At 39.3% G+C, this 22166-nt stretch overlaps 1 protein-coding gene across 1 annotated transcript in view; it reads left to right on the top strand.

Moving 5' to 3' along the window:
• The window catches only part of GTDC1 (glycosyltransferase like domain containing 1), an 82075-nt gene that overhangs the window by 23267 nt on the left and 36642 nt on the right, over positions 1-22166 (top strand). The gene's annotated exons all lie outside the window — the stretch shown is intronic.

Here is a 22166-nt window from a genome sequence, read left to right as displayed (position 1 = left end):
TGTGGTCAGTGTGCGTTTTGATAACTCCGCCGCGAACGTTATGTTAAACACCATTTATCGTGAGTATGCACATAAGCCCCCCGTTGCTGTCCCTTTTATTTATCAGTTCTATGTATGATTAGAAAGAAACGGGTTTTCTTATACACCAAAGTGTGTTGTTACTTCAGAACGAAGCAATTGCCGATTCTTTTGATGTATAGTAAAATGTCACTGTTGTGTGTTGAAAGATAGCAGATGCAGAACCCTAATTGCTAGCAGCGCTATAAAATATCCTTTATCGCAGTATCTCATGTAATATTAATAATATACTTTTTTAACCCATGTTTTATGTGGGGGGTATTTTCATTTAGGGGTTCCTACAGGAAAGAGCTCCTGCATTCTGATATATGTTCTCTAATGATTTTAAATAAATTACTGGTAACTGGTATTTTATAAGGTATTGTGTGCAGATCTGCTCCAGGGGTAGGACTGCGGTGGTATTTAGGCTATAAGAGGGGGTAGACAGATAAAGACTGGGAAGAGAAAAAAGAAAGGCTGCTTAAACATCAATTTTCATTAATAATAATGTGGTTCAAAATTTGTCTGTGAAAGGGCGGAGCTAGCCACATGAGGGCGTGGTTAGCCATGTAGTGAGTAGGGCTGCCTACTGATAAGCATACCTGGGAACTTCTGAGCTCCGGCTACCCGGAGCCTTCCCATGCCGGGGCGGCCCACTGGCGTCAGCGGGTGCTCCCTCTGATGTCAGTGGGCGTTCCCACTGACGGTGCACAGAGAAACCCCCATTTAAAGGGGAAATGGGCGGCGAGCGGCCCTCCTCACGCCCTTAGCATGCCTCTGTGTATACTTAAATCTAAACATACTACCCAAAGTTTCAGGGGGTTTAGGGCTTCACCATGACTTTTTACGTGACTGATACCTAATGATAGCTATTTATGTAACTTCAGTGAGGAGTTAAAAGTAGAATTCATTACTAAAATGTGCTGTGATGCACTCATATCCTCCAAACGCTTTGGGTTCATAAGAAGGGAGGAGGAAACAAGGACTGTTCCTCCTAAACAGGGATACTTTGCAAGTATGTATAAATGTGTGTAAGAGTGTGTACCTTGATGAAAGCGTTTTGACAGCAGTGACAGCCGCTACGCTGGACTTTCATGCCAACACTCCAGCATCAGCGATTCTGATACCTGTATTAGTTCTGTATCATCTAACCAGTAGGAAGGAAGCATTTTCAGTATGTGGTGGAATCTTCGGCGACGATGTCCCGGAATTAGATTTCAACATCTTTGCATTTGGTTTTCCTAATCATTTAGCCCAACTCTGATTATATTGATGGTTACGGGGTTTCGTTCTGCTAACGGATGGCGCTGATCATCTGAAAACCCAGCTGAGTGGAAACGGAGAAGAAAAAGGTTAAGAACGACTGCGGCCAAACTAAGATTTATAAAGCAAGCTCTTAGCCCAGAGTGTTTTTTTGAGTTATTTTCAAATGGTAATTTGCTTTATCCAAACCAAACGCATATAGTGTAAGTAAGTGATTATTTGCATGAGTGACAATCATTTCACAGCCTGCAGTCTTTTTAAAATGCATAATTTTGCAGAGATGCAAAATAAAGTCCAAAAAAAAAAATCTTAAGGCTAAAGAAGTTAGATGATTTATGTTGTGACCTCTAATTTTCTTTCTTCTTTTATTCTTAACCCCTCTCATTCCAAATCCACGCTCCCTATTTAACTTTTGTATTTACTTGCCGCGTTTTATTAAATTAAGGTGGATTGGTCACTTTTTACAAATCCAACATGTTACAAATCTATACACTAAATAGAGATTAAAATAAGCAATACGTAAAATAGAAACCCACGTGATTTGTATGCCACGGGAGCAGCAAGCCTTCCCTTATTCCTCCCCTTAATGTATTGTAGGTTATTATTGATAATTCAGTCAATTTTTGTAATGATGGGGGGCAGATAAGGTACAGAAGTTTTGGACATTATTTTTAGGAGCAAAACCCAGAAACATAATTTCTACTAAGTGTCTTGGGATTGGCTGCCTTAGGGATTCCTTAAAGGGATATTAAACTCTTTATCACCAGTCTCCTCTTTAGTCTTACTCAAGACAGATTTCCAGTTGTGTTCTTCCTGTCTTCCTCGTGGGTTTTAGGCCATAATACAACTAAAATCATGTCTCCCAAGTGTCCATTTTTAGAAGGCATATTCCCTTCTTTGTCCAATTTTGGGAGGTATGTAAGGCAGACAATGAACCCACATTATAAAGGATTGATCTGATATATTTATATGTAGCCAAAGATGTACCTCCTATTTGACAGCAGATAAGGAACTATTCAGCCCATCTAGTTTGCCCATTTTCCCCCGATTTAAGACTCAGTTCTTGAATCGTGTCTTAGATTTAATAAAGCTTTCGTACCTACCCATGCACATTTAAATTCCCTCTCTGTATTAGCCTCTACCACTTCTGTTAGGAGGCCGTTCCATTGATCTGATCCGATATTCGGGCTTTTATATAGTTACTTAGGCTTGGGCTATATGGTTAAGTTCTTGTTTTTATAGCAAGCAGCTTCTTGTCTGCGGGGAGATCTATCTGTTCTTAGAAACTGTATGATGAAAACAATGTCTAATGTAGAACGCAGTTATGGTGTTCCAGATCTAATAAAACCTTTAATTATTTCTCACGCCTGTATATATTCTTACAAGTCCTCTGTTGTTTAACCTTGTTGTAAGTAGCCGTAGCACGTGGTGTGCAGTCGAGATCAGCTCCTAAATAATAAGATACTTGTTAACTATTATACTTGCAAACGGCCCGTATTTCCTTTTTAACCTTACAAGAGAAGAGCGTGACATGATCAGCGTGCCTTTTGAGCCTTTTGCCGTTATGGTAATTTAAACCTACCCCCCTCCTCTTCTTCTTCTTTTTTTTTTCTTGTTTTTTTTTCTTTTTCTTTTTCTTTTTTTTTCCTTTTTCTTTTTCTTTTTTTTCTTTTACTTTCCCCCCCCCCTTATCAGTCTAGAGGATTCACGAGACTTGCGACAGATAAACCGCCACGCCGCAACCGAAACATATTCAGATAAGGCAGGTAGAGCGCGCTTCGAGAGATTGATGCGTTCCGACGCCGCGGAAAATCTTACAAAGAAAATGTTTTTGTTGATATGGCAACAAAACTTGGAACAGAGCGCTTGGGGAGCCGTACAAGTGAGCTACACGGTATGAAAGACGGGTGTAAATTGCCTCGTACCATCCCTCTCGTCCACGTCTCTCGTATAGAAGGACTGTAATCTCGGCACAGATATTATCTTCCGTCGTCTTTTTTTTTAAATTTTAATATTTAATGGATGCTGAAAAGATTGTTTTAGTGACCGATCAGTAGCTTTACAAGGCGCCTTTTGAATTTTTTAGAATCTAAAGCACAGAACGGCCGCAAAACATGTTTCGTGTATCATACTCTCTTATAACCCGGAATAATGGACCGTTATTGTTAAAATGTCCAAAAAAGGGATTAAACAAAAATGTGAAAAACTATTAAAGTGGCTTTTTTAATATAAAAACTAAACTTTTTAGGCCATATGCCAGATTTTGTCTCTTGTTCTGGGAAGATATATCTCATCGTGCAAATTATATTATGCTTTGATTGGCTGATTTAACACTTTTATATATATATATCTGAAAGACAGATCTTCTGTCTCATTTATGTTCTTCTCCCCCTCTCTCTTTCTCTTCTTTCTCATGCTTTCTTTACACAACACTATTCAGTAGCCCCCTTAACACACTACAGTGAGTTTTTTTTTTTTACGTGTTTGTCATATGTGCAAAAAGTAAAGTGCCCCAGCATTACCTGCATATGCAAAAACCGAACAGGCTAGTGGGCTAATAGTATGGACAAATCCCGAGCCCCCAGGACTGCTAGGGCATTTATTTGGATGAGCATAGCACTTGTTGGCCACATCCTTTGACATCAGACTATCCCGCAGCTCTCGTACTAACGCCTGAGACCTGGATGTCGGTCCCACAAGCGTTATTGTATTTACAAAATTTTAAACGTGGCCTTTTGAAAAAAAAAAAATTATTGAAGCCAACTTATACGATGGCTGAACACGCTACAGTATTTGCCTCTCACTGCTGTATCCTTTACACTGGAGTATGTTCCTTTGGTGGAGTCAGATGAATCGCGTGCCAACATACACAACCTTCTCTTTTCTGGCCAAGTTGTAGTTAAGATGAAGCCGGTGGTTTGTTGAGTCACACTGAAGGAGCTGCCCCATTTCTCGAAGACCCGAGAAACCTGAGAGAAAAGAGCCCGCAGCAGAACTAGAGCTGGCTTAAGACATGACCAGCGTAGCACAATCCTGGCAAGAAAAGCAGAGCCGGCCCTGCATAATGTGTAGCTTAATCAGAAAAGGGAATCACCAGTTTGCTTAGACATTATAGAAGACTCACTGGGCTTAATCCTCTTTAAGGCATAGCAAAGAGAGATGCTAATGCAGAACTTCTTCAAGCCAACTCCTGTTTTAGTAAATAAACCCCGAAGGGGCATGTAATTATTACATTATCTATAGAGCCTCAGCAGATTCTGATCATGTAATGCTGGCGCTGCAGGTGACTCAATGAAGTGTATCTCTTAATAATGTCAAGTCAATGTTTCCATAAGGAATGGTATTAGAGCCATTCGGTTAACACATTCGGCGAGTCATTGCATACAATCTTCACAATAGGCTATTAAGGGGTTAATATTACAAGGAGTCTCAGGGTCTGCATAGTTAGAAAGTTCCCAGGTATGCATCCCAGCGTTCGTCGCGCTACATCTGTGTGGGGTTGTCTGTTCTTTTAGGAAAGTTATCGAACCTCTCGATTTTGACAGTAATGTTTTTTACGTAAAGTCAGTGATCTGTGTGTGTGGACAATATGATCTGATTTATAATTTCTGTACTATGCACATGCTTCCTGTTGGCAAAATCCACAAAAGCCTCACGGTTTTGTGTCAGACTCACATGGTTCTGTGTCATGAGATAACATCTTTAAATTTGAAACAGTTTGTAAATTTGTGAAAACTGAATACCGTGCAAAGAAAATATATGTATGGGTATATATATATACGTTTATATATATTTTTATGTTAATATTTATATTGTTTTAATTAAGAAGGGTATTCTGTTGAATGTATAACAGGGCAACAATACTTTAAGTTCAACAGAGCTGTAAACAATTGCTGTTAGCAATCACACTCCTATCATGCTAAGTCGGCCAGTAAATGCTGGAATCTGGGTATGCCTGGGCATGATAGGAGTGTGATTTCTGTTAACAATCACATATATATATATTAAGTGAATATTTTTTTTGTCCAATTTTGGTGTGTTACTTAGTTTTAATAAAAGTGTGTCTATGTGAGTACATTTTTGGGGGCATTCCAGATTTCAGCACATTAATAATCCTGATAGCCCCTTAATTCTGATTGTATGGGTGTTCAATATTGCAGTATGTTTGGGTCTTACCCAGACAAGTTAGCCCCTGTTTTATAAGATATTTTTAATTACAATAGTGGTATTTTGGGGGTATAAGGTTGTATCAGCAAAAATATTATGTTGAAATGTGTCTTTTAATGCCACTCTTTCTTTATTTTGACTTTAAAAATGTAGTAATTAAGTAAAATCTACACTATCTGCAATAAAATAGAATAATGTTAACTTTTGTGTTTTGGTAAGGAGGTTCGGTGTAAAATTTAAACACCAGGAGAATGTTTTCAGTTCATTTCACAAGAGACAGGATTTTTTTTGCCTTGAGAAAAGTCACCACTTTTCTCTTGGAACATTTTAGCTCCGTGTGGTATAGCGAGATTATTCTAATTTAAGGATCCCGGTGTAAAGGCAGAAACAGCGTTGTAAGAACCACATAGCAAAGACTGGCTCCTGGGCTCTGAGCCTAAACGGGCCCCGGAACCGCTGGGAACCCAGCATAAAATGTAATGCTGTATGTATCTGGAAACAATATTTAGGTAAATATACCCTACAGTGTTTAATAAAAATATTGTAGCTTAATGAGAAAAATTATTTACTTTTAATAATTATATTGGTCTATTTTTCAAAATGCTTATATCTTCAATGCTAGCTGTGGGTAGCTTGACCTGCTAATTTTATTAAAACAAAAAAATGATTTTATATATATATATATATATATATATATATATATTGATATATATTTTATTTTATTATTATTTATTTGTTTTATATTGCGTCTCAGCCCCTCATTAATAAATGGAGCCCTACACAATGCGTTCCCACACAGCTTGTATTTTGTATTTGTGCCGAAATTTCTCAGGAGACGAAATGTCTTGTAAAACATTCTTGTTCTACAGCATGAACAAATTATTAAACTCTAGAGCTTTAAAAGAGAAGTGTACTGAAGAAAAGAATTTTTTCATTAAAACGCAGTTTGTATTGATAAAACAGATTACCAGCATTTGATGAAATGTGAAACTTGGATCCATCCATATCACTAAATCACCGCAAGGTTTATTTTGGCACAGAGTAAAGTATGAAATATACTTCATGACCAATTACCTTACCTACTATTGCTGTAATTGATTTTGTACCGTATTATCTTTCTCCGCGCCTGTTCCTTATTGGGTTTTTTTTATTTTGCTTTTTTTTTTGTTATTTTTCATTTGTCTCCAGGTATACATACAGAGATGCTATGAAATACTAGTTAAAGCCATTGGCTTTGGCACAGCCATTTATCAACGTGTTTGCTGTGCATTGACGACATGTAATGTAATATCAAGTGACCCTATTGGCAGAATACGATGCAAAGTCATTTATCAGTAAGAGGCTCTGCTGGGCTTCTTACCTTACCCAATATTCCAGCTCATATTCTCTTAGAGTATGATGTGAGAAGCCACAAAGGGCGAGCTTTATGGCAGGCAGCCCGAAACCGCTCCCAGTCGACACGCTGTAACCCTTTAAGAGTTCACCATGCGGATGGACATAGAGCGAGGTAATGTGTGGCAGTCGACTCTGGTGTGACCTTACGGTGTTTTCAGAACAAACGTAATTAGGAAAACACAGGAAGAAATCTGATCATTTAAGATTTATTTATTTTTTATTTTCTACTTTTGTAAACAAAAAAACTCTTGTCGCAATTTGGTATTACTAGCCTCATGATACAAAATGAAGTTTAAGAAATGTGCCGTTTTCTTGAATCAGATCTAGTTTTTACATAATATAATGTTTTCAGGCAGCCGTTTATAGGAGTTCTCGCTCTGTTATCAGAGCCAAATCTACTGGACAAACACTCTGACTCCTTATCATGCTGCCTGTGGGAAACAATAGAGTGTCTCTGTCTTAATCGCCTAGACACTGACTCTCTGACTAATGAATGTCTATGGAGGAAAGGACTTCATTAGCATTGTTGTAAAGAGTCAGCTCAGTGTGATGTTAGAACAGGGGAAAGTCAGCCAAATGATCACGACTGGCTGTTGTGGGTTACCAATGCTATAATGTAATTAGTTCGCAGTGTGACATCATAGGACCTGAAGTCTATAGTGTGTATGGATCATAGCAGCTGGAACTTAATCGTCAATGCCCTATTTCAGCTCTGTGTGTATACGATGAACGGGTCTTCATATATATTTGGGATTTTGTTGCTTATGACTTCTATGTAAAAAATCAAGAGTCTGATTGTAATAAAAATAAAAAGGTGTTCCATGTATATTAGGTTTATATTAAATATGAAATTTTATGTCTGTAGTGGAGTTGGCTGGCAAGTACTTTTTCTTTCGTACTGTGCGGCAGCTATATGAGAATGTGTTAATACTAGATTGTCACGGGTTTAGTGCCGGAGGTTCCCTTTCCAAAGCCAAAGGTGTTCAGTTCATGGTTTTCAACACTTTGTAAATTTTAAGGAATGTTTTTTAAAATTCTTGACACTTTCTCTGGAGTTTGAAATTGCCTTTTTTTCTTGACTCGTGGCAAAGAGATCGCCGTTTAGAGCTTTTGCTAATGATGGTTCTTTTAAAGCTGCTGTTCCACCTACTCTGCAGAATTTAACACCTACGTTCATCATTTTTGCGGAGAACATTGCATTGTCATGTGACACAAAAGCAGACACTGTTAGGATTTTTATTTGATTAAACCTACAGAGCGAAAAGCATAAAAGGACAGGTATGACGGCATATTAATGTACTTTGTAAATACTTTAATCTGCAGACATTAAACCTTAAAGAAAATATGATTTTAATAAATTGCCTTTAAGACAAGACCCCCTCCATTGCCAGTACTTCTAGCCACTGATTGGTTGCTTGAAGCATCCAATCAATGGCAGCAAAGTTCCCCCATTGAAATAAGTGCGCATGCTCACAACGGGTCTTGTAGTCCCCCGGAACGCTTACCGAACTGACACTGACTGTTGGTGACTATCACACCGCTGAACACATCTTCTCCATGGCAAGTAGCTGGGGTGGGGGAAGGCAAATATATGGGGGGATTCTGCAGAATCCCCCCCATGCATTAGCAATGGGGACCCCGTATAAATGATGGCTGGAGTGTCCTTTTAACATACAAATGAGTGCAATGTTAAGTGAAATAGCCCTGCAGGGAATTTGGGCTCGTTTAGCTAATAACAGCATATCTCCCCTCTAAAATATGGAAAAGCGCATGTTTGCGGAGGACTGTCGGAAGATATATCAATATCGCTACCTGTACAATAGGCAATTTCCTACAGTTTACGTGCAACTTAACACTGTTTTATTCATCTCGACATCTGCCGGATCCCCAGCGCTCGCGAAGTGTCGCTCTGCTTGAGATTCCAATAATTTCTTTTCAGTCGTCGCGCGGGATGAGAAAGATGGCACGTAGCGCAGGAATGGGTGTCTTTATAGCACTTCATTTGCCCGCTCTTTGATGTGCCGCTCACTTTGTGACATGTGTGCAAAGTAAACTCATTTTCTGAGATTGCCGGCTCATAGCCGAGCCCGTGGCTTGCGACAGTGAAGAGTACTTTCCCCACTAATCAGTTCGATGTGCTTGCAGCGTGTTTACACAAAATAATGAAAACAGCTGCTTAGACACCTCCAGACGCAAGCGCTTTTTTTGTTATTAATCTAGAACCCAACGCACTCACTCAAATCGCCTTTTAATGAAAAAGTCATAAAAATATAATAGAGGGAATGATGTATTGTAACGCCTATGCCCACCTATTTTGTTTTGACAGTGGGACTTTGGTTTGGACCATTCAATGTTTTGGAGGTTTTTAAGGGACTTTGTTATTTTTACTATTTGTTATTTGTATTTTTTTTTTTTATTATTATTATTTTTTTAAAATATTTGTATGGTAATATTGAGGAGAGTCACCGTGAAACATATCCTTCCAAAAGAAGGTAGGGGGCTCTCTGCTTGACATTGCTGTGAATATATTGGAAATGTAATATATTTATTGCCATTGACCGTTTGCTTTTAAAGTTTTATTATCACCTTGCTCAGCTAATGTATACACACAGTTTATGCAGTTTATTGGAGGCATATATTTTCTTTATTTCTGGAAGATCTTTTGCAGAGTGAGTTTCTTACCTGAGCAATGACCTCATGCAGGAGCCGCTTGCAAGAATGACATCATAGAGAGAAACACAAAACTCAAATTAAACCATATTAAAGCCAAGATAAGGTTACTAAAGTGGATGTCGCTTTTCCCAAATCCTACATTGTATGATTCTACAAACAAAATAAACTATCTAACGTCATAACGTCCTGCTCTCAGCATCTGAATGATTATTCCCCCTGATTTATGTGATCTCTCTCCATGTCACCTTATTGTTTAGGCAGACTTTGGGAAGGAAAAGAGAGAGAGCCTCAAGAAAGGATTAAATATCTCAAAACAGGTAATTGACCCAAAATGCAAGCTATAAGTAGTTTTCATAAATTAATTTAGCTAGGGTGGGACAGAGACTTCTGTATGATTAAAGGCATAGCTTGGAGAATCGCATGTGGAGGCCTTCATGACAAACGGGTACATATTATCATTTTATGGTAAACCTTGCCTATTTTCTTTCTTAGTTAATTTTAATTCTACGAGTGTAGCAAAATTGATTTGATTGCTTTGTTCTCTCAAAGCTTTTAATTGTAATAGACTAGCTAGTTGTACGTCCTTGTCTGGTAGATTGATTGAGCCCTATTGCAGTGTAAACAATCCCATTATATAAAATTTCCATCCCCCAAAGGCATCATTGTCATTTTCTGTGTATATGTTAGGCTTCACGAAAAAAAAAATATATTTTTATTTTTTTTGTCTATTTTTCTTTCTTCCTTTTTTTTTTGTACCTCATTTGTTAGATTCCAGTGTATGGCTGTACCCCCCGAGGGCAAAAAGGGGTTAACGTCTCTTCCATTCTAAAATAATTACAAATATATGGTTACGATCAAATTGCCTGGGAACATTAGTTTTAAGAAGCTAACATAGTTGAAATCGCTGTTGATTTATAAATATAATAATTAGAGGCTTCCCTTCAAAATGCTTCTCACTGGCAATGTGGCGGGTTTTATTGCCCAGGCAAACCTCCTCATTCAATTTCAAAATTGCCTTCTCAATGAACTACACTATCAGCTTGCCAAAAAATGTCACCGTTAATGCCGCACCTCTCTCGTTTCTTTGTCCGGTCTGCAAATGAGCAATAAATCGTTTGATAAAATGGTCAGCAAGGTCACACTAGTTGTTAAGTAAATTGCATCCAAAGAATTAAGATTATTTCCCACACTAATCACTGCCCGGCCGCTCTAGACGTAATAGATTGCGACCCGACGCGAAGCTCACGGTGTTTATGGTCGTTCAAGGTTTTGAGTACTTTTTAATGAAAATTATTTTCCCGATAACCGCTGTTTTATCAAACGCACAAAAGTGCTCTCTGCCGCACGCGCTTCTCCGCGTCTTTGTGATTTTTCTGGAGGAATTTTTTGAAGCAGATTTCAAATGGATTGCTTTCCAAAGCCAGATCAACGTTTAGGAGTAATAATACATTAAGCGGAATGTCAGAACGACATTAAATAGCATGAATTCATTAGAATGGACGTCTAGTATTCTAGACTAGCAAGAAGCCCATATGGTTTTGATATAAGAAGAAAACTCAGCTGTTGAATGTTATCTATAAATAGAGGTTTCCAGAGTCACATGATTTGCATCATCTCAAAGAACATTAATTTGGCAGTAGAGGGTTTCTTACATGCTCATAAAACACACACATATATCTAATGTGTGTATGTATACACCGGTCAGCCATAACATTATGACCACCTGTCTAATATTGTGTAGGTCCCCCTTTTCCTGCCAAAACAACCCTGACCCGTCCAGGCATGGACTCCACTAGACCTCAGAAGGTGTGCTGAGGTATCCGGCACCGAGGCGTTAGCAGCAGATGCTTTATGTCCTGTAAGCTGCGATGTGCGGCCTCTATGGATGCGTCCGGGTGCCATGTGTACTCCAGGTAAGCGACGCACCCATCCATGTGATGGAAAAGAAAACGTGATCCATCAGGCGACCTTCATCCATTGCTCCGTGGTCCAGTTCTTATACTCATGTGCCCATTGTAGGCCCTTTCGACACCTTTCTATCAGAACCAACATTAACTTTTTCAGCAATTTGAGCTACAGTAGCTCATCTGTTGGATTTGACCACACGGGCCAGCCTTCACCCCCCCCCAAGTGCATCAATGAGGCTTGGCCACCCATGACCCTGTCGCTGGTTCACCTCATTTCCTACCTTGGACCACTTTTGATAAGTACTGACCACTGCAGGCCGGGAACCCCCACAAGAGCTGCAGTTTTGGAGATGCTCTGACCCAGTCGTCTCACCATCACAATTTGGCCCTTGTCAAACTCACTCAGATCGTTACCCTTGCCCATTTTTCCTGCTTCTAACACATGAACTTTGAGAGCGAAACTTGCCTAATATATACCCCCACACACTGACAGGCGCCATGATAACAAGATTATCAATCATTCACTTCACCTGTCACTGGTCATAATGTTATGGCTGATCGTTGTGTATACAGTATGTATGTATTTAAGTTTAGGGTCACTAAATGTCCTTATTTTTAACAGAAAAGCAAATTTTGTCCATTAAAATAACATGAAATGGATCAGAAATCCAGCGCAAATGGTGTTAATGTTGTAAATTACTATTGTAGCTGGAAACGGCTGGTTTTTAATGGCATATCTTCAAAGATATTCATAGTCTTTATCACTCCCATCACTCCTGTATTCCAATGGCACGGTGTGTTCGCTGATCCAAGTTTAAGTTTAAAAGGCTAACTGATCGTTAGAAAACCCGTTTGCAATTATGTTACAGCTAGAAAACAGCCAAGCGGCCCCAAACTTTTGAACATTAGTGTGTGCGCGCACGCGCTTGTGTATATATATATATCATACATGTATGTGTGTTCTCTTGATGATATGTATTGTGATCTGCAAACTGCAGCCCAGTCTTGGAAGGAGTAAAAGGAATTCTGTTTGTTTGCATGTTCCTCTATAACAGAAGAAATGTTTCTTGTGTTCCTGTCTTCAGACAGTTGGCACTCATTTCATCTCGGCAGCTGTTTTTTCTTAAGGCGCAGTAGAGTGTAGTACCGCACTGACACCCGCATTAATACTTCACATTCTGCTATCATACACTGTCACTGTGAAATATAGATCTAGGTTACCCCTGTTTGCTGAGTTTGTACTGCTGAACTATGAAAGCTAAACTCGCTTGGAAGATTGTCTTGTATCCGGAGACTGAGAACGAGACAATAATGAACACAATGGACGACTTAAAGCAAGAGCTGAGATCTTACGCCTCCGTTGGTCCAACTGCACCTAGAAGCTTAGCCGTGCCAAGCTAAACGCGATGTGCTGACTTTGGAAAGGGGTAGTCTCGCAGACGTCAAAATACCTCCCTGCCAAAATATACCTTTTCTTATTGCTCTGATAAAATGTTATTAGATCCAATTTTCTTGATTGGTGAAAATGATCGGAGCAGAATACAAAGGTGAGGTTAACGGCAGAGAATGAGAAACCTTGGCTCGCTTTGAAAAAACACAAATGCTCAGCACACCCGAGACACGACTATGGGTAGGAATCTTGAGGTTAAGAAAATAAGAGCTTAATTAAATGGCGGTGCAAGGCACACAAATTAAACACATTTAACCTAAATTACATGTGTGTGTTTGCACTACATGCCTACAGTGAATATACAAGTCCTGTCTCTGAATTGTGATCTGCGGGTAGGTTAAACAGATAAAGACATGGTCCATCACTGCTACCTGTTGTATAGCCTTAAGCCTATACTCGTTTCTTGATCAGTTCTTTGTTATTCGATATATGAAATATAGCCGAAGTGTGGCGGTACCTGCTTCTATACCTGTTATTCCTGTCTGAGTTCACAGATGATGCTAATATATTAGCAGTTTTTCCATCCAAAGCTTTACAAAACTGGATATTCCCTCGCTGCACCCCTGTCAGGTCAAGGTTCCTTCTGTAGAAAGGGTCTGCGTCATAGTAACCCAATAGCTTTCCACTCACATAAGGGAGATTCTTCTCTTGGATTTGGGACCCGCTTCATGGTGGCTTCTAGGACGTTGTGCTGAACCCGCCATTGACAGACGCTTTGTGTAAGAGGAGCTGCTTTATTGACCCCCTTGTAACCTTGGTATTGGAATTGATAAGGATAAGAGATCACTTTATGGCACTCTCCTTCCACCATACCATCTATTCTGTTGTTGGATTGTGAATGGTTATGAGCAGTTCTCGTTATAAATAACAGCCAGACATATACATTTTGTGTCTTTTTGCTACAACATCTGCAGTCAGCCCATGGGATCCTCAGATGTTAAGTGCCGGTAACAGGATGGAAATGGATATTCATCTTTGGTTTCTGTTAGTTATATTACATAAAGTGTGTGTATATTTACTCTCATCATTCACATGAGTCTGTTGAAGAACGTGTTTTTGGAGACATTCCTCAGCTACCCCTGACTACGTAATGATGTGAGCCATAGCTGATGTTACAAAGTTGCCAATAACGATTTACGTAAAACCACCGTTACTGAGATAATCATAACTCCAGTAGACATGGTGTCTAAACTTTGTTGTTACTATTTGCTCTAAGGTTTCCAGTCTGCTGCCCCTGAACTTCTGTTGGTAACATCTTTGAGAGCCAGAATTATGGTTCAAGGTTTTCTATGGTTAGAATGCCGTTTCTTTGGATAACCACAACTTTTATCTTCGTCTGATTGGAATATTATAGTTTCCTGGCAGTTAAAGTAAGGGTTCTGTTTGTCCTAGCAAACCATAACCTCCAATAAATTTTGAGGGTACGTCGGTGCTTTCATCCCTCAGGTGGCCTTTAGAATGAAGGTTGGCTTTGTTCTGGGAGGAGATCCAAAATCATCTCCGATTTGTGGGTTTTGGACGTTATTCAAAAAGGCTGTGCCGTGGAATATTAGTTTGTCCAAGGTCAGAAGAGTTTATTTAGGCAGGTTTACTAGCTAACCAAAATGTTTTAAAAAAAAAGTGTTTCTCTTTGCATTTTAACCATATCATTACTACATGGCAGACGATAGTACATCGGTCCGTCTTACAGCTTCAAAGATTTATGGTTTTGCGCCGTACTTGGTTATACAGATTCATTTTCTGGACCATGAAACATTTTAGGAGAAAAGGCGGGGGGCGTTATATTCAATCTAAGAAAGAACATTTAAAAGAAGGGTATACAGCAAACGTAACTTGCATTTTCCTGCACCAAACCAAAAAATGTAACAAGCTACACATAGTATCATATACCCTAAATACACTTAATACGCATACAAAAATGTTTAACATACATGCTGATACATATTCCCCATCATCAGAATGCGTGTTGATTTACAACAAGTCCTCGTGGATCGGTACGGATGTGTCAGAGGACCCAGCTACCAACGTGGAGTAGGAGTTTTAGCCATCTTGGCTCTGACTGGCATTCACTCCTCTTTTCGCGAGCTATGAGCTCGAAATGCTATATTGTAACAGGAACACCTTACCCATTGGGTGTAACTGTGGGGTGTTCAATTCCCGTATGTAAATGTATCCACTCCTATCTATGAGCCATTTAAGGGATATACCCATTGTAGCCAGTGGGGACTGAGCTCAGAGGAGATGATGATGATGACGATGAAGCCCTGCAAAGCGTGAATTGTCTTGAGAACCTTTACCTGATGAGCAGAGTACCCATAAATTGCCGCTGACTCCCCCATTTTTTTTTTACTCCTATTTAGAGCCCGTGCCAAATGTTTGATGCTATTCGCATAAATGATAATATTGTTTATACAATCCTGATACGTGGGCTGATAAACACATACAATCACGGATGGAAATCCATAAATAATGATCACTTACATGCATATTGCTCATATAGATAATTCTATATATAGACCCAAGCACACACCGCGGATAGGCACTGAGAGCAGCTGGCGAGCTGGAAGCCACCCAAATCTGAATAATCTAGTGCAATTTATTTCAGTATAATCGATGATGTATATAATATAAATATAATGCACTTTAAATAAAACACATGTCATAACTAGGCGCTGCAGTTCAATAAATCACGTGATACTATGTGCTGCGGTGTTACGGAGCAGCAGAGCACAAGCAGCGCGTATCCTATGCAAGTTTTTACGTGTTACTAAAAATATAAAGTGTCACGAGTAGTGAGACAACGGAGAAAATGCGATAAACGTCTAACAGTCATCAACAAATATCACATTTATTGCAGTTGCTTTGCTCTAAGAGTCACTTGGTTATTGTTCATTGTTTTCAGGATTCTGTATAACTAAAGGAATAATTTTCATTTATATAAACATGAAATCTAAAGTTACTGGACAAACTAAACAGAGAAAGAAGAGTTTTGTAAGATGTGTACGTAAATTGTCGGCACTATATAAATAAAAGATAATAGTGATAATACATTTGTAGGGCAGAATGGACATGGTAGTGGACACTGTCCACTCTAGTAGCAAGATGAGCCAAATAGATGTCTTTCATTTACACAATACATAAAGGGTAGGGAATGGGAAAAATGGGTCATAAATAGGTACCTTGACATTACAGAACATGATATTTTGGATTATAAGAGAAAGAATAGGATCCAAGCAGTCGTGCGATTCAGTGGGTTTCATGGATTGACAACAATGCGTAAGTAGAGAAGGCAAGGAGAGTAAGTTGGATGCCCGTGCCATTCCCGCCGCCTTGTGCTAGATGGTGGGGAGAGTATGTTGGATGCCCAATGCCATTCCCACCGCCCTGTGTTGGGTGAGGGGACAGGTAGAGTAAGTTGGATGCCCATGCCATTCCCACCGCCTTGTGCTAGATGGTGGGGAAAATATGTTGGATGCCCAATGCCATTCCCGCCGCCCTGTGTGGGGTGAGGGTACAAGTAGGGTAAGCTGGATGCCCATGGCAGCCCCGCTACCTGCCTACTAGCATGGCAAAAAAAAGAATACCAGTGTGGTGAGTGGAATTAAAGGATGCCCTGTTTAGCCAAGAGAAAGCGAGGGCAGGCATTGACAGAGTTATTCTTTTGTGGTTCCTCGGGGGATGTCACACGGATTCTGGCACTGGAAACATTCAGCCTTCCCCCTGCGTGCGGTTAATAAACTCATCGCACCAAAAGATACACCTAGAACAGCGTGCTTTCATATTGCATCAATACACAACTGTTTGTTTCTTCTAGAAGCCAATACACTGAGATGCTGAATCGATTGTTTATAAACATCCAAATGTTTGCGTTCAAGAAAAAAAGTAACTTGAGACGCGAATAATATTTGGAAGGAAAAAGGTACCGTGTTTATTCATCTTTAAACAATGCCTTTTCAAAAGTTCTTGTTGTGAGCTTCAAAGGAAAATGAATCACAAATGTAAAAGCATCGGCGGGATCAGACCGATCGGCCATGTGATTGTTTGTTCTTTGTGTGTTCAAATCCAAACACGCTACAGACATTCGTGAAGCTGACCTGTTTGCTGCCACGTGTGCACACAGTAAAGATCAAGGAACCTTCCTGAAGTTCTCAAACAACTGTTCCACTTATCCACCATCCTCTCAGCAAAGTAAAGTTTCCTTGCATTGCGTCTAAGCCTCGGCCCCCTATAGTTTTAGATTAGGACCTCTTGTAACGTTTCTCCTCTTCAGTCTTCAGTCACCCTCTAAGTGCAGTATGTGGGCGCTCGGCCCTCTGGCATCCACAGGGTTAAAGCCAGCGGCTCCAAAACCGATATCCAGACTAACCCTCGCTCCCGTAACTACGTAGTCTAACGGAATCGCGATGAATTCTATAAATTTGGACAGGTAGCTTCTGTTGTGCCTGTAGATGGGAACGAACTCCGTCCAGGAGTATAATCCAACATTATGTGAAAGATACATCCCACGGTGAATAGCCCCACTGGCTAAGCTCACGCTAACTCAGTCAGAATTGTATTTCATGCCAGATAATCATCAGCTCGGCTTTGCTGCAAGTGGAAAGAATGAAATAGAAAAGGTTTTTAAACTCTCCCCACGACGAAACAACAGAACAGCGGCGTCTATATTATATTTAACACCATATATCAGCGTGAAGACCTTTAAGTAGCTTAAAGTGGTAGCTCATCATTTAATTTCATCTATTTCTCAGGGTCTCGCCCTAAAATTCTAATTATTATCTTTTATATTTATGCAGCGCCGAGAATTCCCGCAGAGCTTCTCCCAGTCCAAAGGGTCTGGAGCCAAACCGATACATTAGGTTAAGGGCTCTGCTCGTGTGCTTACAACCCGGTTAGTCCAGCCCTTCGAGAAAAGCATGTCAGACGGCGAAGATCTTAAGGGCCCCCGGTCCATTATGGCACACAAGTCTTTTGCGTAGCCTCGTTGAAGATAAGCGGCCGTCTTACGAAGGGTTAAAACGATCCGGCAGCGATAGTCTTCTGTTTTGGAGAATTCTTGGCGCTTACCTAACGCATCGGAATTTTAAATAGCCGTACAAATGGATGACATAGAAATTTAACTTTGCTTTGACCTTATTTGAATTCGCAAGATGACTGCCGAATGACTTTGTTGCGAATGAATGTACGCCGGATGTTAAATCACTCCAGAGTATAAAATCTTTGTTTTGGCATAATGTTGATGCATAAACATTTGTACCCCATACTAACCCTATAAACATCACAATCCATCAGTACAATTACAAGAAAGATTGTTTGTTTTCACACTTAAAGCAGACATGAAATAGAGTGTCCTTAACTTAATCACCACCTTGATTTACCGCATTTGCATACATTTGCATATTAATTGGACTACAGATTAAAATTGGTTTTGTAATTTTAATTAAGTGTCCACAAAGGTAAATGATTAGAACTGTTTAAAATACATTCTGACATAAATAGCAGGAAAAGCTTTTTGTGATGATGTTTTATTTTTTTGATTTTTTTTTTTTGGTGGAATTACATTCAGAAAGTGGCTTTTTTATGATAGTCATTTTAATCTTAAATAGATTATACAGTCAAACAAAACTGTGGATTCATAATCATTTTTTTCAAGATCCATTTAATATTTCGCTGATTTGCAGCACTTGATGAAAATGTCCTATCATTTTAGTTGCTCCGAAAATTAGGCCCCGTAGTATTGATGAAGCAGGAGCTGAAAGTCTGTTTTCAGGTCGGTATCTCGTACGAAAATTGCTTTAGGAGAACAATGGCATTTAAACAATATAAAATAAAAATAAAAAACACTTCCCTTTAAATGGAATAGTTAAGTAAGGCATACAATAATCATGTAACCGATCTAGTCCCAAACATAAAAAAAATAAGTATATGCAGTGAGACTATCGCTAAGGAGTTAATATTGTGGATATATAGATGTGTTACTCAAAATTATCCTTTTTTAAGTGTTTATGTAGAATTTACGGGCAAATCAGACCCATTTGGATCTGAAGTCGAGACTCTGAGCTTTAATCAGTCGTTGGTGTCGTCTCAGATTCAGGAGCTGTATGTCTATCTCATGCGTGTGTAAATGATGTCATGTATGGGATAGGCACATGTTTGCATACATAATGTAGGTGACTAAAGGGACATGTTTTCTGATTAAAAAAAAAAATTGGGGAGGAAAATACAAAAAAAAAAACAAGGCTGTCACTTGTCTCTTTTGGTTTATGGTCTGATGTAGTTTTTTTGTGATTTAGAGAAATTGACTTCTTCAAACATTACATTTTTGACATTTTTGTGGTCCGAGTATTCAGGTTTTTGGCTACTGCAACTCTCCATGTGCATACCTGGAAACTCTCCTGCTTCCCTTGGACTCCAAGTCCGTCAACAACATCTGGGCAGGATGAGGGAAGTGTTAGCATATCTTCCAAGTGTCCCAGTGTTTGCTGGTCAGTGCTGATCATATGATCTCCCCGGACCGGTTCAGGGATCTGTAAAATCTATGAAGGTCTGTGGTGTTGCAGCACACACCTCCGTTGTAGCTCCTTATACTCATAAGGTGGGCAGGTGTCCATGCTTCTGACCCTGCCTCTGGCTACGTAGTGTCCAACGTAGCTGTCCATGTTTGGACACCTGGAATGTTGGGGCTTATGTGTTCTATATGTGGATGATACTACTACTAATACTATTATTATTATCTTTCTGATTATTTCTAAATGACTAGAACCTCCTAATGGTTAATGCCACTCTTATTGTACAATATCTCAGGGGCATAAGGCATCACAAGAAGGGAATGCTTGGAAAAGATCTTAAGCCCAAACAGTGTGAAGAAGACCTAATTATTCCTTATAAATAACTATCACGTAAGTGCTCAATATCCTGATAGTCTCCTACCATGCCAATTTCATTGGTTGGTTCTAACGCACAAACCACCCATGGCATGCAGTCAGTTACAAATTGAAATACTATATCGCTGCCCTATCCATTCAGGAGTTAATCGATGACGACATTCCCATGGATTCATTTTCAGAGCTTCACCTTGTTTTTCATTTAACCTGCTTTTAATGACGTTCCTCCAGATTTATGAAAGGAGGGATAAGGTGCGCACACAGCGCGAGGCTGTTCATGTACGACGCGCGTCGTTTCGTGTGGAAAGGCTTGGAAATTCACGTCTTTTTAGAAAAAGTAAATTTATCAAAACCAGATGTGCCAAGTGGAACATTTTACATAAATTTATATCATTACTTACCTGTAAGTTATAAGCTGAGTTTAACAGCTCAAGCCTTTTGCCAGAACTAACTGCCAATAAACTGCCAAGTATAGGTTGCTGGCAAAACATGAGCATGGTTAGCGCATGCTAGCACAGAACTTTACAGTATCGATTCAGAAGAAATCCCACCGCAAGAGCTTTGATGGTGGCTTCAATGGAACATATAATTACGTACTCTAGGTATGTGTGGATTATGGATTTTGCACAGGGAACGTGTGTATTTTATGATACAAAAGGAGCTATTTTTCGAGGAAAGAGGTCTCCCTGTAACCTGTAGGTTTCCGTAAATGAATTGGGTGCTCCATGCCAGAACAGGTCCCATTTTAAAAAGAGACTCCTTTCACCATTTGGCTCACTTCGCCGGCTCTCAACGTGTCGATGACCTCTGAGGTTTGGATAATGCTTCGCTGAAGAATATCTGATGACTTTGGCAACTTACGAGTGTGGTTTCTTCTACTCGATGGCGTAAAGTGGGTTGGTCTAAGCGTTCAACCGTTTGAAGACCAGAAGAGCGGAAAAAGCATCATTCTGCTCTCTGGCAGTCAGATGATTATACCAAATAAAATCATATTAATAACAATGGCAGTGGTTGCCATACCAACAGCAAAGGCAGTTTTAATTAAGTTATACAAAAGCTGCAAAGTTGATAAATAACTCCCGGTGATGGGTTAGGAATGGGATCCAGGAGATCCCTTCACCTTCTCTGTTTCAAGGAGAGTCCTGAATAATCTAACAATGTTGATGCAGCATCATTCAATAATTTAACTTTTATATACATCTAGTTATAGAATGTTCTATATGTAATGATGTATGGTTGCAGAATTTTGGGTAATACTGGGTAAATTTTAGTGCCGTGGGGGCTTGTGACAGTCTTCTCATGGCCTCTTTGAGACTCTAATGATATAAAAGATCTTAGGGATCTTCTGCTTCGTGGTGGTCCAAGGATTGAGTTGAATGTTCTGCTATTTGGTAAATTCATCCCATAATCTAACATTATTTATAGTAAAAGAACACCTGATTTAAACCCCCCCTCTAATCTTGTAAAAGCCCTTTATGTCTATTTAACTGCAAATCTGGTCATTTGGATATTTTGGATTACAAATTCTTGTATTTGTTTAAACCAGAGTCCACCAATACATCGCTTGAAGACTTATTCTCACCCCCGGCACTGAAACAGTTGAAAAAAATGTAAAACAAACCCCAAAAAACCAAAACCATTTGCATCCAAGTGTAACTTTAAGGATTGCTAGCTTGAATAGCAGAGGCACGGAGAAACCTAATATTACGATAATGTTCTTTGGTGCGGTTTGGAAGGTTCAGAACACATTTGGAAGTATTTTTCTTATAAAGTCACTTAACTATTAAAGTGTTAGGATAGTGTTTGTTTTGTATCTCTCAAAGTACTTAAGTTTTTTTAAAAAAAAGCGCATCATCCATGCTCGGAAAAGAAGAAGAAAATTCCTGATTAGAAGGATTTCCATAAAAACAGGAAATTACATTCTTTCGCATCCTTGCATTAATTTAATAAAATAAAGATGCAAAATATAATGATGAGGTGAATTAAGGTACAGTATCATTTTTCAGCTAATGCCCTTAAATGCTAGCCATTATCCAGTTCCCAGTGCCGTTCCGCGGAAAGATATCTGTGATCTTTGCTGCTTTGAACATATTTTATATTTCTCAGAGCAATCGCTTGAGAGGAACTTGGTAATATCACTATTTTAATGGAAATATGTCATTACTAATGTACATCTGCAAGGATATAAGGTAATATGAATCACTCGCCGGGGCCAGTTTACAAGTGATTAACAGCCTTTAACACCATTGCAAACCCAATAACTCTGGGTAAATGAACTTCTCGTTTATCAAGTAACTGCGCGGATGGCGGCTACCATTTTTTTGGTGTATTTAATACCAATTTTCTGATGTGTTAATGAAAGGAGTAAAAATT

The sequence above is a fragment of the Spea bombifrons genome, chromosome 7, assembly GCF_027358695.1.
Source record: "Spea bombifrons isolate aSpeBom1 chromosome 7, aSpeBom1.2.pri, whole genome shotgun sequence".
NCBI lineage: Eukaryota > Metazoa > Chordata > Amphibia > Anura > Pelobatidae > Spea > Spea bombifrons.
The sequence above is the reverse complement of the archived record's forward strand: the minus strand, read 5'-3'. Positions and strand labels throughout refer to the sequence as shown.